This window comes from Notothenia coriiceps, unplaced genomic scaffold (genome assembly GCF_000735185.1).
Source record: "Notothenia coriiceps isolate Sejong01 unplaced genomic scaffold, NC01 NC01_scaffold00018999, whole genome shotgun sequence".
Classification (NCBI taxonomy): Eukaryota; Metazoa; Chordata; class Actinopteri; order Perciformes; family Nototheniidae; genus Notothenia; species Notothenia coriiceps.
The window spans coordinates 1,005,775-1,016,329 of record NW_011351700.1 but is presented as its reverse complement, the minus strand read 5'-3'; the positions used below and the strand labels follow the sequence as shown (position 1 = coordinate 1,016,329).

Sequence of the window (10,555 nt, the reverse complement as noted above, 5' to 3'; positions counted from 1 at the left end):
ATTTATAAAACGGACAAGTCAAATCAAGCAATCTGATTGGTTCTTAGCCGTGATATACTGGGCGTATACCACGGGTAGAATTGTAAGTTACTTTTTACAACAAGTCAGTATCCCTCCGCGTCTGAGAAAAACAGTATACCGTTGGGCTGAAAAGCAAACGTCGGGCTGAAAAGCAAACGTCGGGCCGAACCACGCCCCTTAGCTGTGATATAATGAGCATATACCACGGCCTGTCGTGAGCTATTGCTTAAATATACAACCCTCCGGAGCGTTTGCAATTGCAGCTAATTGTTGTTTCTTACACGACCACTAGAGGTGCTAAACTTTTAAACGTGACTATAGGTCGTAATAAACTGCTGAATAATCAACCTATTTGGTCGTATGAGTTGGAGGACTTGTTGATTTCACTTCCTCTTTCAAAAGTGCTGAAGGTTTAAAAAAAAAAGGAAGGGGCTGAGCTCATACGGGACCCGGCAGCTACTGTCTAAACTAAATACTGCCGTGATGAAACGCCATATCATGGATTATCAAGGATTATTTCTGAAACAGTATGGAGCTCAAAGGCTTTCTCTCTTGCCGGTTATACCACAAGGTAAGTTCCTTTTTATTTCCTGCTTCTTCACACACATGCTCTCCAGTACAGGTTAGCTCTGAGTGTTAGCGATGCTAATGTAAACACCGACCATATTACGTCCAAAACAGTCGGGCATTGTTTCTCATAGCAACTTTCTGATAGTGCCGTGGGTCCACATTTCCGATAGTACGTCATATCGGACGCAAATTTGGATCAGCTCCATTGTACCCCCGTTTTTAGAGATTTAGGTACGGAGGAAAAGAGAGAGGGTTTTATTTTCTGATGCTGCGTGAGTTCCCCAAAACACCGGGGACACATATTTATGTATACTGTAAAAGACATCAAAAAGTGCATTTTGCATGACAGGTCCCCTTTGAAATAATACACGTATAATAACTCATGAGGAGGGAAGTGTTGCATTTTAAATATTTCCAATGCCATTTTTGAGCATTATGTGTGAGCTTTAGAAAGTTGAGGTGCATCTTGCTTCGACTCATTTATTCAATATTTCATAGTAAAATCTTCAACAATGCATCATATTTAATAAGATTATTTTACTTTGTTTTGTATGCGTCTCTAAAGTCAATTAGGAGTCATTTTTAAGCAGGTTTTCCACAGGTACAACTACAGTCAACAAGTATATGCTTTGTGTCTTCTACATTCATTCATCAGATTTCTGGCCAACGTCTTTGAGGAAATGACCACCACAGCTAATGGAAAATTGATAATAAATCATGCTCAACTTCAAATATTTTTCCAGAGTTTACTGAACATACAAGGAGAGGCCAAAGTATGATAATAATTAACATTTTATAACACAGGATTTCATTGCTGCACTGCAAATGTCACAACTACAGGAAACAAAAGACCTCTGTATGTGTCAGAAAAGCTAAAAGCATCATTAGGTCTGGAGAAAAGGTAATATCCATAATATGTGTTCTGTATGTGTTTGTGTGCCTCCTGTCTCCGCCTCTGACGCAGTATGTTGATGGGTGAACACCTCGTTCTGAAAATAACCATGCCCCTTGACCTGCAGGATGGTTTGGTAATAAAGTCGTATATAATGTGTGCTGTAATGCTTTCACAGATGGTGATGTATCTGCAGTTGTTGGCAGAGGAAAAGGTCTGCAAAACATTTTATCTGCGACCCGCACAGAGATCAAAACCCTGTTTTAATGTCTGGTCAGAGCTGAAGCCATGAAGGAGATGTATTGTCAGACAGGGGTACAGTAATTCAAGTGGCTGTACCCTCGCTGTTGCTCTGATGATTTCATGGAGATACTTGGATGTTTGAATTTATTAAAGCATAGCTAGTACATTTAGTCTTCTAAAATGAAAAAAGTCCTGCTGAAAACACTGATATTAGTTTTGTGTACTCTCTTAAGCCTTTGTTTTGCTTCTCTTTTTATGTCACATACCATTCAGATATTTCTATAAGTGACAGTGGAGGTTATAGTGGAACATTTTAGGTTTTCGAGCATTGATTTTGTGATTTGTTATTTTTTGTAGACGTCAAAGTTACGTGCTTGCTTGATTATATCTAAAGCGAAAATATCTTCTGAACATTTACCATCAAATACCTATGACAAGAGAGCAAAAGGGTAGTGAAAAGAAGCCTCAACAGACCAGAATGCATTGAGGTTGTGGATTATAGGAAAATGTCTCAACATCTCTTGAATGGGTTGCCATAAAATGTCCCATCTCACTTTTCATCTAGCGCCATTATAAAGGCAAATATCCCTTTGTCTATAACTTTAGTTTATGATCAAATTAATGCAAAAATAATGTTTCTCCCATCAGCCTTAGCGGTACTGTGGTTTGTGATGATTAGGAAATCTAAACATACAAAAATGCTTAAAGAAAATAAAATGTCTACATTGTAAACATTAGCATGCAGAATTGTAACCTGGTTAGTATTTAGCTCTTCATCAATACAGCCTAACAGTATGTTTAACCATAAACACAGTTGTTTCGCAACATTGACCAAGAAGTTGTTTTAACCAAAGTCATGCTCTAGGGTTTAGGATAACTAAACTTGTTGTCAAAGCAATGGAAGATCAGCAACCATTCATTGAAATGGTTTCGGAGAGAAAGATAAATGTTATCCTGCTTATTGTAGAAAAAACGTAATTTGTCTTTTGTCATCTATTTTTGAGGACTTGTTGAGGGTTGATATACTAGAGAATGCATGTTCAGGCATGTTTCCGAGGAGGATAATTACGTTAGGAAATGTTGCAGAAGTAGTGAAGGCAGATTGAGTAGATTTGTCAAGAAGTAAATGAAGCTTACTGACTGATGATTGTATGTTGGAAAGTTTCAGAGGATCTGATGATTAATATCAAAATGTTTGACCAACAGTTTGGAGTCAGACACTTGTTCCCTATGATTTTTTCAGTGCTCATTGTATTTGTCATTTATATGTAGTTAGTTTAAATTAGGAAGTTTGAGTTTGTGATACAATTGTATCAACATATATATTTTTTTTAATTCTGATTCTGATGTAAATTAAAGTGGACCTATTATGCTATATTGGAAAAATATTGTAGGGCCATACTTATACAAAACATGTCTGTGACGTTTTTTGCTTAAAATACCAAACAGATCACCCATTGTAGCCATGCCTCATACTGCTCAAACCCCTCTTTTACAGCCCTGTTAGAGAAACGCGGATTTTGGGGCCTTAGCTTTAAAAAAAAAAAAAGAGGAGGCGGAGCTAATGCCTGATCAGAATTCTACCAGAGATACTTTACTGGCGTTGATCCGGACCATTGGCCTTGTATAAAATTCACAAGTGGACCTTCAACAAAAACGTTTGAGTACCCCTGGTATATACAAATGAGAAGACTGTCACCATCTGCAAAAACATATGTCATGGTAAGATGGTAGCCTATTAAAGATAGACTAAAGGTTATTGAGACTGACAGTGGACAAATCATTTGTACATTTCAGTGTGTGCCCTCTTCAGGGAAGTTAAACAGTCCCAACTCCCATAGCAGCTGCCAGTGAACTTTTATTGTTCCACCATCAAGAGCCTACCAGTACTGCTGCACAGTGTGCTCAGCAGCTGCACAGGGAAAGAAGGGTGTTGAAGGCAGCTAAGGAGGTCATAGAGACCACACTACCACATCTGGAGGACATCCACAATGACCGATTACGAAAGAAAGACAGCATGATCCTAAAGTATTCTCACCAACCTTAACACTGCGTTTGCACCCCTCCTTTTTGCAAAGATACAGGACAATCTAAGGTTGCATTCGCACCAGCCTTGTTTAGTCCGGTTGAATCGAACCCTGGTGCGTTTAGCCGCTTGGTGCGGTTCGTTTGGGTTGGTGTGAACGCAGTCCGAGACCTCTGAAGTAAACTAAACAACCGGACTCTGGTCCTCTTAAAAGCAACAAGTCCTCCAACTCATACGACCAAATAGGTTGATTGTTCAAGCCATTATTACGACCTATAATCACGTTTTAAAGTTTTCGACCTCTAGTGCTCCCGTTGAATGCAAACGCTACGGAGGGTCGTATATTTAAGCNGCTTCCACAATCAAGACAAAGGTGCCAAAACCAGGACCAAAAGTAATAGTTAGAAGATCAATGAAATATTTTTGTGAAGAGTCATTTATAAAGGATGTTGAACATCCTTTATAAATGACTCTTCACAAAAATATTTCATTGATCTTCTAACTATTACTTTTGGTCCTGGTTTTGGCACCTTTGTCTTGATTGTGGAAGCGATAGCTCTGGCTTATGCGAGTCAGGGTTTGCAGGCACCAACGGGCCTGCGTGCTCATTCTACTCGTGGCCTGGCTACGTCCTGGGCTTTGTTCAAGGATGTTTCCATCCAGGACATTTGTGCAGCAGCGAGCTGGTCTTCACCGCTCACTTTTGTCCGTTTTTACAGATTGGATGTCTCTGCTCCAAGTGTGGCCCATGCAGTGCTGGGCCCCCATGTTGGGACAGAGTTCTACCTGTTGAGTACTGATTTTTGGTGATTTTCGAGATAAGCTTGTCTAGCAATACGGGAGTCTCAATATTCCATAGTGAGACATCGAACGGAGTGTTATGAATGAGAACTATAGGTTACTAACGTAACCCCAGTTCTCAGAGTAATATGAAGTGAGATGTCTCACCAGACAGCCCTTCTTGCTGAGGCGAAGCGAGAAGAGGTGCTTATTTTGAATGACGCTGCGTCGTAGCGCAAGCTACTTAAAGGGTGGGTGGATTCTCTGACGTGGTCGTCAAGATCACCAGCCAATCAGAATTGGCGTAATGAGATTGATGCTTCTGAGGCATACGCGGGGAGGCGCATCCCATAGTGAGACATCTCACTTCATGTTACTCTGAGAACTGGGGTTACGTTAGTAACCTATAGTTTTGCATATCTGGTCTGAAAGGAGTGGAAGGGGAGTTGGGGGGGGGACAGGGGGAAGGCGCTGCATTTGTGTGTGATGAGTGGGTGAGAAGATATGGTAATATGATGGCAGCTCTGTCATATGGTGTTAATTAGTTTTAGAGAGCCATATGTTCCCAGAGAGTAGGGCAGCTCAAAAAGACAACTCTTTTAACAACCAGTATTTATTCACATCAACACAAACAGCAGTTACAGTCAATACAGGTCTTCCAATTTCTTAGCGTGACAAATAGTTTCCGTCTTCCCTCAACACTGTAAGTAGGTAGCAATGGTGCATTCCATTAAACATGAGGGGCCCATAACCTGCACTCAGTGTCAACACAAGATTGGAGCCCCCATTATCCTGGCCATGCTTGGTGGATTCCTCTATTCTCCCCATTCTTTCGCACTTTGGAGGTGAGCTTTGTCCTCCAGGGGGNGGGGGGGGGGGGGGGGGGGGGAATGCTGGTCTACCAATCACTGTCTCTGTCTCAATGAGGCCACCAAACAAATACATTGCATCAAGTCACAGTCTATTAAATCCAGTTGACAGGAGTCGATGAAACATTCTCAGAGCGTGCTCATGCATTGTATAGTTTATGGATGGTGGAAATCAATGTTTCATTTCACCCAGAAAGGGAAAATAAAGGAAGTGCTGTGGGCCCCATGGAAAAGTAGAATTTTGATATAATGGAATCGTCTACTATTGCTGTCCAAGCCACCAGCTGGCTGTGTCGTTATGATCTATACCCGGCAATATAGGCTCACTATTCACCATGGCAGCATGATATTATATGATGTATTATAGCTTAGAGGGGGGTTGGTATAATACGAAACTGTTCAGCGGAAATGACAAAATGACAGAGACAGCCTGTCTGGAGGCAAGTGGGCCCAGTGCCTCGGTAAAACAGAGTCATCGCGTTGCCTTTCAGTTTACTTCCATCACGCTGTAAACTACCCTGTTGCACATACAGTACAGCAGGCATGAGCAGAGGATGTTAGAGGGGCATGGGGTCATATTTAGACAATTTGACGCCAGTGATTTTTGTTTCTTTTACATTCATCTTTTCATAGACAATTTTTTGGACGGTTCTTAGGGATAATAAAATGTATGTATTTAAAAACAAACCCATGAGAGGGGTTGGTTCAAACTCTGCTAAAGGACACTTCATTAATGCTTCATGCAAAGGAATAAGGTGTACAACTTTCTTAATTCAGATAATGCTTCAGTAATAAGAAGATGCTGATTTTGTACGGCTAAGATATATACTATTACTATGTGCCAACTGATTAATTTAATATAATTCACATAAATGTCATAAATCTTTCCAAATGCAGAGTATCAGTCAATGTTGTTATCCAAGCTTTAAATCTGGGCACATCTTTTGATTTCCATAATAGGAGAATACGTTTCTTTGCACACAGTAGACCATAGGACAGGAGATGAAGTTGTGCATTTCCAAGTTTGTTGCATTGTTCAGATGTGCCCAGTCAATAATGGATTGTTCTCGACAAGGTGTTGTTTTTCTTCCTCCACATGGGCTAAATGTAACTATACATGCATACCTTAAAATATACGTGTTTTTGCGACTTTGCAGACGCCGTTGTTGGAGGAGTGATCGGGTTGCTGTTTGCCTATATCTGCTACCGCCAGCACTACCCACCCTTTCTGCACACGGACTGCCACCTGCCTTACGCCAGTCTGGCTGCTGCTGCCCACCTGCACTCGCACCCCCAGGACGACCCGCAGCCCACGGACAATGCCACCAGCCTTCCCCTGGAGGGCCTGTCTGAAGGCCCAGTATGACTAGTGGCCACCACCGAGACGTCCCCCAACACCCTCACCAAGCCAGCGAGCCCACCTCCCCATTCCAAGTGACTGGCTGGCTCTTGAATACATTCCAGTGGACTTTAATAGGACGCACCCATCTACATACCCCCGTCTCGGTGACACCCATATGTTTATTTTTTTGGCTTATAAAAAATCTATATTTAGATGTGATGTATGAGAGGAGTTTATAAAAAATGGGACATCACCTCTGAGAGGGAAGAGAGAAAAACATGCTGAAAACCAGAGGAATCACGTTCTACTAATGGCGGTGAAGGAAGAGGAAAATATCTCCAGTTTTTGATGGATTTTTTTGGCTTGATGAGAAATGTGGTTGACAGGTTGTTTTATGTTGGAGTACATTTAATGTTTTGCTGTGAAGTATTGGGAAAGCAAGTTGGAGATACCCAGAAACATCCCATGAAATGTCACAGCAATCAGTCATGAAATCTAACCAGTTAAGAAGTATGTCCCCATAAATCAAAGCTAATGGGATTTAATAGCATGAAATCTGATGACATTGTGTTTCAGTCATACTTTAAAATGCACATTGCGTTTTCCTTTAAACACCCAAGGATTTGGAACAATGCTTTTTAAAATGTTCAATTGTCAATTGTGACATAAAGCTAGATATAGAACCAATTTGCTTTTGCACAAAATCACTGCTCGATATCAAGGAGAGTATTCAATGTTCCCCAACTTTACTATTCTACATTCGCCCATTTTTTATTATTATATTTCTCCCCATTGTATTTGGGCTTGTATAGGCTTCAGCAGTCCTGCATATTGTCCCTGCCCAATTTTTTTCCTTCTCCTTGTCTCCTTGTGTTTTAAAAGCCCTGCATTTGTTCCCAGTGGATGCACAGGGACATGAACCTAAATTGTAGCTCAATGAGTTCAATCTATAACAGGGAGGTGCCAGTGGTGGGGTGCAAGTGTGTCTGGAGTTGACAGACAAAAACTACAATCTGATCCTGCATTAGTTCTCATTAAGAGGGGTCAGCTACGGCTGCTTATGCGCACATTAGGACTATATGAGTTGGCCAATAGATGGCCCACGCATTTCAAATAGCTTTCAGCCCATTGTAGCCCCACAAAGAGATCATGTAGCATTCAGGAGATGGCAGCCCTGAACCCGGGGCAGCGATTCTGATGTTTTATTCATTTGTAAATGTTCCATTATTTATTAATATTTCCAGCCTTAATATAGTTATGTCGAAAGAAACACCAAAGATTTGTAGCTCTTTTCCTTTTTAGGTTGTATGCACCAACACTGGTTCCCCTATCATCTACAAAGCAATTGGTTGCCTCTTCCAAGTTCTGTCAGGAAGGACGAATCATTTTGTTGTCCTGGTTACTGTGTATTTTAAGCCATTGCTGTGACATTAATGGGAAGGTGCACTCTCAGCTTACCTCGAAACCAACCAAGCTACTGAAAAGGCAATGATTATATATATTTGCACTGAAAAGTGAATGGTGAAAAACTGGCGGTAGCACATGAAAACAGCATGATACAAAATGAGCAGCTAGCCAAACGTACTGTAGACGGTTATTTTGTCTTTTTATTATCTTGTCATATCAGTCAAGACACATATTTATGTAGAAAGCAACACTTGAAATGGCCACAAGCTGGTTGTTGCATCGTATAGAATAGGAAAAGTAAGCTTCTCTGTTCAAAATGATTTTAAACGCAATTTACTGAAATCAGCCACAATTAAGCTTCTATCATTACGGAAACCCATTGGCAGCTTTTTAAATCTGTTTATGAATGTGTGTGCAGGTTTTTGACAAAGCCTATCCTGCACAGATGCAATACAAAACCTTTTGCAAGAGAGGAGAAAAAGGTGCTCGACTCCACATAAGACTCTGTGACGAGACTTGACGAGACTCTGAGAGTTGCCTGGAGAGCAACTTGTGACCTCCTTGCTGGTCTTTCAGCACCAGACTGCAGATCGGTGTAATATTTTGACATCTTAAAGCAGATTTTGTGATTAAATGACACAGATGTATTATGTTCTATAGACCTGCATTCGCCTGACCTGGCAACTTGATGTTTGTATTTTGTCATTTTAGTATTACCTATTAGATGGTGCAGTGTATATTGGAAAAAATGTTGTTCAGAAGTCATGTCTGTTGCAGTATTTTTGCTTTATTAGCAGAGGATTTATGTTTCCCATTCCCCGACTTTTAATCATCTTCCTTTTTTTTGGTGCTATAGATACTTTTGTAGCGTCACTTTTATGTTCAAATTGTCATTCTGAAATTAAAATAATATTAATAATATTACAGTAAATATTCATTTTTTTCAAATTGGATGCGCAATGATAACCAGTGCATGTTATTCTGTATATTTTTCTTTTCATTCATTTCACCTCCTCATGGACTAAAGGAATCAAAGTGAAAAAATAAGAATAAAGAAATTATAATTAATCATTATGAATAGATGTCTGAAGAAAAAAGAGTGTAAGACTTAAGAAACTTTCTTGGCATGCCAGTTTCATTTGTGAGAAAATACTTTCTATGAATACGCATGTCTGGCCTTGAGAACTCTTTGAGCTGTGTTTTACCGTTTATATATTTTGTGTTAAATAAAAGCAGCTGTGTGACATTTGTCCAAGAAGAAAACAGATGAGCCTAATGTATCTTGTCAACTTGTGATCGTTGGAGCCTACCTTTGTTGCCGTGAAGGGAACTCTTCACTTGAACACACAATTCAGAAACCAATTTTGGATGTTTATATGAAAAATCTCCGTCCTGTTATCAGAACATGGTTATCACTAAGTTATAATATGCAAATGTACAATCGGACGTTATGCATCCACAGACGTTTGCTGTATCCCAAGTTCAGTTCAATGAATTTATGCTTCGACGGACCTGCTGTAGGATTGCACTGTGCTACTGAGGCAGTTGAGTGTGTGTGTGAATGTAACTCTGTGCTTAGTGTGTGTTGTGTTCTTCTGCATCAGTTGTGCTGCACTTTGTTTAGAGAGTTTAAATAAACGTGTGTATGCTTAAGTCTGCTTGTTGCTTTTCATATCAGTGTTAGAGATGGGCCACTCTTGATAGCTTTCATTTGTTCCAGTCAAAAGTTTTTAGCTAGCATTCTTCTGAAATGCATTCCCATGAAACCTTTCTTTGAATAAGAAAATTGAAAATGTTAACAGGCTAAAACGAAACTTTAATGATGAACATGTCATTATACAAACATAAGCATGTTAGTATGGGCTCAGAACAGTCTCATAATACACACATGCACACAGAAGGATTCACACTTGTATTTCATGATCCGCAAAAGGATTCACATTTGTATTTCCGGATCCACACTTGTGTTTTTCAATGCACACGCAAATGTGTTCCGTTTCATATACATGTAAATAAAATCCAAACACAGAAAAAAGTTTTACATACGTATTTTTGATCCACACATATTTGTTTTCCGTTTAAATCCCCTGAACCTGCAAACACGCTTTCTGTGCATGGATCGCTGTGCATTCGTGTGTGGGTTTTTTGAGANAGAAGTAGAAAGTACAGGTATTTGAGTTCAACATGTAAGAAGTAGAAAGTACAGGTATTTGTGTTCAACATGTAAGAAGTAGAAAGTACAGGTATTTGGGTTCAACATGTAAGAAGTAGAAAGTACTGGTATTTGGGTTCAACATGTAAGAAGTCAAAGTCAAAAATCGTCAGAAAAATAAGTAGTGGAGTAAAGTACTGATACCAGAAACATGTACTTAAATACAGTAACGAAGTATTTGTACTCCACTACT

At 39.9% G+C, this 10,555-nt stretch overlaps 1 long non-coding RNA gene across 1 annotated transcript in view; it reads right to left on the bottom strand.

The window, feature by feature from the left end:
- LOC104951439 (uncharacterized) overlaps positions 1–10,555 on the bottom strand; it is a 12,456-nt gene that overhangs the window by 1,217 nt on the left and 684 nt on the right. The window contains exon 2 of the long non-coding RNA XR_799024.1: positions 6,798–6,800. This is a non-coding gene — a long non-coding RNA (uncharacterized lncRNA). The remainder of the gene's footprint in view (positions 1–6,797; positions 6,801–10,555) is intronic.